This window comes from Schistocerca americana, chromosome 6 (genome assembly GCF_021461395.2).
Source record: "Schistocerca americana isolate TAMUIC-IGC-003095 chromosome 6, iqSchAmer2.1, whole genome shotgun sequence".
NCBI lineage: Eukaryota > Metazoa > Arthropoda > Insecta > Orthoptera > Acrididae > Schistocerca > Schistocerca americana.
Window position 1 is genome coordinate 581,193,487 of NC_060124.1, and position 6,000 is coordinate 581,199,486.

Consider the following 6,000-nt stretch of genomic DNA (forward strand, 5'->3'; position numbering starts at 1 on the left):
TGGTCTGCAGCTCATTGTCAGTTTGTGAAAGAAGATTACAGTGAAAGATGACACCCTGGATCATATTGAGACACATGTGGGGAGTGACAGTCATGAAAATGTCACCCAAATTTTCACAATGGGGCCGTAGCAGTGTCTGGGCAGGAGATGAGATTTAAGGAGGAAGGAACCGCTCTTCATCTCAAGAGATGGCTGCAACTTCCGCATATTTATCCTCAATGTGTTCAACAAAAAATAAAGGTTTTTTGGACAAAAACGTGTCTGCATTGGTCCTAGTACAGACCAGCTTTGGGGCGAGGATTTTAGTCGTTGTTGTCTGGTCCTGTATTCCTCCCATAGCATGGCCATGGAAGGAAATGCATTGGGATCATACTTCGCTGCATCATACAAGGCCTTTCCATGTGAAGAGCTGCCATGGTGCCACCCTCCCTGAATGGGGGCTCTCCTCATGGGTGTCACCCAGCCACAGAAATGCTACCAGAGTAATCCATTGCCGGGAGATCCTATGCTCAAGTCATGATCGGCACCTGCTCTATGGCATAAATGGGGAATGTGCAGTGCAGGCACCAATAGTGCAATCCCTGCATGGTCAGGGGGCTACCACCATGCAGATACTTGATGATGCCCCCTCCCCCCACCACAATGGGATAGCTACTGTGCTGGGATTTGGGTGAACGACAACAGACAGGAAGGGTTCGAGGGTGGAAGGGAACATACACCACAGTGGGTGACCCTCCCTTCCTTTCATGACAAGCAGTTCTGTAAAAACTGGAAAAGATGGTAGGTCAAAGCCAATAATGGAAACCATATAATCATTAATGAAAGGTGAAGACAGCACCAAGAGTGAAACCAGAAAAAAAGACCAAAACCATGAATGAAGTCCAGGTAAGGTCTGCACCAAAAGGAGCATCTAAAGGAAAGTCAGAGGAGGTAAGAGATAGCCAAAGTGTAGGTTTGCAGTGCAGAAAGGGGAAGTAGTGCTGCGAAGACAGGGACTCCATGGTAGCCAAGTATGTACTCACCAAAGAGCAGTGAGCCCCCTGGGGGCCCATTTAAGGTGTCAAAGCCGGTTGTCCCTCACATGTCTGAAGGTAGTTGGAGCATTAGAAGTCCAAACAGCATAGCTTTAAACTCATAGAAGCTATCTTTTCCTGGTTAGGGCCGTCACTCTAGTTTTGCCAGTAGCCATCTGCATGTCTATAGATGAGAAATACAGTGTTCCCTTCAGTCTAGGGTGTCATGAATGCATGGCAATGGAAACATCGTTATCTGTGATTATGTTCACTCACTGGCAGTGAACACTGAAACACCATGTACTGCCCTCCATCATAAGGACCACAGGAGAGTACCACAGACACTCAAAAATTCAGTGATGTCATCTTGCAGCATCTTCTCCACTTAATCCTCGATTGTCCATTGATCAGCCACTGGGATCCTAATCAAGTGCTAGTTTATTGATGGATGATCCCCAGCGTTAATATGGTGCTTTACAATTGGCCACTTACTCTGTCTTTTCTTTGCCACAGATTTGAAAGCAACCAAAAACTGACATGGTTCCTCAGTCAGGGCTATATATTACTGCCAGCTTAATAGTAGCTTCCTCCCCTACATTGCCCGCAGTGGTAGTGCAGCACGAGTTATCATCGATGGCATTAAGCTGCCATTCCTGGACTGATTCAGCTGACACATGCCTTTAGGCTGCTAGTTACAGTTATTGTCCAAAGTTCTTTCTTGACCACCTACAATGCCTATGATCACCACTAGCATGTAGGTGTCTTTTTGTGAGCCTGAGTAGCTGTTTGCATTTGATAAAGTCTCTACACTTCAAGTCAACATGTAGGCCAATGACTGTGACTCATCTTGCTGATCATGATGGGATAACAAAGTCTTCAATGATAAACAACCACACACAGCAATAATTGTGATGCGTGCTTGCTGAAATGTCTTTGTCAGTATGGAGCTCTGATCTTACACAGTTCATGAGTGCTTGTAATTCCTGCAAGAAGTTCCATCTGAGAATAACATTATGACTGCAATCTGATAAAATGATAAATACAAAGGGCTATGCTCCATCACTGTTAATTATTCTTGCAATATATGTTGCTATTGGCTGGACATATTTCCCATTTGAGAGCTTCAGCACAATCGCTTTACTGTCACATGGCATACTCTTCTTTAGCTGACGACAAAAGCTTGTGAGCTTACAGAAAAAGTTATTAGACAGGTTGGCTGTTGATGAGATTTACTGTCATCTTGGTGACTGTTGTCTGTGGAAAATTTTCACTTCTGGTGGCCTCACCTCCACAGATGGTTACTTCACTGTTTTTCTGAATTCAGCATTCAGGCAAGTGGTTGGTATCTCCATATGGCAATGAGGAACAGCTGTCAGGTGTTGGGGAATGAATTTGTCCTAGGCATGATGATTGGCTTTGTCTCATAGGTAAGATATAGTAGTGTGTATTTGGCTGGCACAAATAGGACAGTTGGTGGTTGATATCATGCAATATAATAGTTGCAGAATGCAGCATAATATTGTAGAGCACTGATCTTCTTTCTTTGCAAAGATCAGCACATTCCTCAAACTGGGGAACTATCAAGAATGGGGTTCCACAAGGGTCATTCTTGGATCCTTTGTTGTTCTTAATATATATTAATGACGTGCCATTCTATATTCATGAAGAGGTAAAGTTAGTTCTCTTTGCTGATGATACAAGTATAGTAATCACACTTGACAAACAAGAATTAACTGATGAAATTGTCAATACTTTCTTTCAGAAAATTACTAAGTGGTTCCTTGTAAACGGGCTCTCACTGAATTTTGATAAGACACAATACATACAGTTCCGTACAGTGAATGGTATGACGCCATTAATAAATATAGACCTTAATCAGAAGCGTATAGCTAAGGTAGAATATTCCAAATTTTTAGGTGTGTCCATTGATGAGAGATTAAATTGGAAGAAACACATTGATGATCTGCTGAAACGTTTGAGTTCAGCTACTTATGCAATAAGGGTCATAGCAAATTTTGGTGATAAACATCTTAGTAAATTAGCTTACTACGCCTATTTTCACTCATTGCTTTCATATGACGTCATATTTTGGGGTAATTCATCACTGAGGGATAAAGTATTTATTGCACAAAAGCGTGTAATCAGAATAATAGCTGGAGTCCGCCCAAGATCATCCTGCAGACATTTATTTAAGGATCTAGGGATATTCACAGTAGCTTCTCAGTATATATACTCTCTTATGAAATTTGTTGTTAACAACCAAACCCAATTCAAAAGTAATAGCAGTGTGCATAACTACAGTACTAGGAGAAAGGATGATCTTCACTATTCAAGATAAAATCTAACTTTGGCACAGAAAGGGGTGAATTATACTGCCACTAAAGTCTTTGATCACTTACCAAATAGTATCAAAAGTCTGACAGATAACCAACAAGTATTTAAGAAGAAATTAAAAGAATTTCTGAATGACAACTCCTCCTACTCCATAGAGGAATTTTTAGATATAAATTAAGAAAAACAAACAAACAAAAAAATTATAAAAGAAATTAAAAAAAAAGTAGTTGTCTTAACTTAAGTATGTTGTTAAATTAACTATGTCACTATTGGAAAATTTGACTCGTTCCACATCATTACGAAATATCGTATTCATGATCCATGGAACTAGTATTAATCTAATCTAATCTAATACACAGCATGTCCAGGCTGCCCACAGTGAAAATATAAAAATATGTTGCTCTTCGATCTCCAAATCTCTGTGTGTGGCTTTTTTTTTTTTTTTTTTTTTTTTTTTGCAGCTCATTGTACTTAGTGGAAGTAATGGTTGTACCTACATTGGTCAGATGTTGGGTTGTCATTTGACAATAGTGTATTAGTTCAGGTTGGCCAAGTCCATAAGTCCATTTTTTGTGGTTCTCTTGACTACTAGCACAGATTGGTGCTAAAGATCAAAGCACCTTCTCTTCAATATTCTCTATAGCTTCTCAATGTTTGGGGTCAACATTTGTGGCTGTTATCTCTGGTGCACTTTGTCTGACATTTCTGGCTGCCATACATTGCTGGATCTGTTCTCTTAGTATCTGTGTATGAGATAGGTGAGCTCACGGTGATCTTCCACAACTGCAATGGGGACTATATGCTGTAGTCAGACATACTTCTTTTGTCTAATGCTTTTTCTGTTGTATTTCCTCAACTCACTGGCAGCTCTTGATGAACTCCTTGCTTGTTGTGAAATCCTTTACCACAGAGCTTGGTACTTGTCCTCTGTGACTCCTTTCATCAAGTGTGAAATCTTTTAGGCTTTTGTCACGTTAAGATTCACAATGCAGCATAGTGCCAAAACATTCTGTATGTATAATTGTGTCATTTCTTCATAACACATGATCCTGTTCTTCAATTATTCTTCTGCTAAGTGGACTTGTTGCTGATTATCACCCAATTCTCTTCATTGTTCTCAAACCACTGCTGGGTTACACCATCCCAGAAAAAGTATACATCCGTCAAATGTGTACTTTGACATCCCAACTGTTGGTTTGGTGACACGGTCAACTCCTTTCAGATGTTTCATTGAGGCCTGACCAGCATCTCTGGAAAACTCTGATGATGATGATGATGATGATGATGATGATGGTGTGTGTGTGTGTGTGTGTGTGTGTGTGTGTGTGTGTGTATGTCTATTGTTGATGAAGCTATAACTGTGAGAGTCATTTAATAATAACGTGTGTTATGAAAACTTTATAAAGCCACTGCAAAATATTTGTGTGTAAAGATAAGTCAGGTCAGTGAAACTGTGATGTGTTCCCTGTTTCAATGCCAGAAATTTTTTGCTCTATGGTTGAGGTAAGAGGGTATCATTGCTATTTTGTGTTTTTGTCTGTAATTAAGATTTCTTTATGATTTGTGGATCTTGGAGCCACTTTAACTAATTTTTTTTTGTTTTTCATTGAGTAACAAAGGGATACATTTGTTTTTGTTATTTTTTGACTGTCCCTCATTTGTGATATTTTGGAAAAAGATAGAATGTGTGATGTAAGGGTAAAGATATCAGTGCAGGTTCTAGGTACTGAATCTTGCCCTTACTTATCTCTACCAGATCAGAGCACACAGGTGGCACAGAGATGCCCCATCATGTAAATATAGAAGTGTTTTGGCTCCTTCTGATTTAGTATGCATTAGTTAGTTCGAGTCCGACAACTGTGTGGATCAGATTCAAGTGATGCATACACAGTTGTGCATGTAGAGCATGGGAACCATGTGTCAACATTAAAAATCATGATTAATATTAGTAATACACAAAATGAGAAAAAATATATTATCACACTGATCATATTAAATCTGAAAACAATGGCTAATTGGAGGGGAGTTGTGAAATCATGTTACTGACAGTCTGTAGTGAGTGGACTTTGACAGGGAAGTTTTCTGTCATTAAAGTATGCCAAATTCAGTACCTAGTATGAAATGTTTCTGGTATCAAGAGCACTTCTCAAAATTTTAATGGTATTACTGAACTAGTTACACAGAGTAGTGAGAGTAGGAGGTTGATAGGGAATATGTCAAGAGCTTGATGCCAAATTAATATGATACCAAACAAAAGGAGTGTAACAATATTGTGAAAACCATAGTTGCTACTTCAACATACTAGTGGAGATGCTAAGTCACGGATAGTCACAACAAAAAGACTGTCAGAAAATGAGCTTTTGGCCAACAAGTCCTTTGTCAAAAATAGACCAAACATGATTCTCTCCCCCCCCCCCCCCCACACACACACACAATACACAAATGCAACTTAAACACACATAACCACCATCTCTGACAGCAGAACACAGATTGCAAGCAGAGGCTCGTAATGGGACAGGCAACTGGGTGGTGGGCGTATGGTGGTGGATAGGGTGGGGTGGAGAAGGGGAGGGATAGCATGGTAGATGTGGGGAACAGTAAAGTGCTGCTTGTGGGAGCATACAGGTACAAGGTGGAGACAGGGTATGACAGC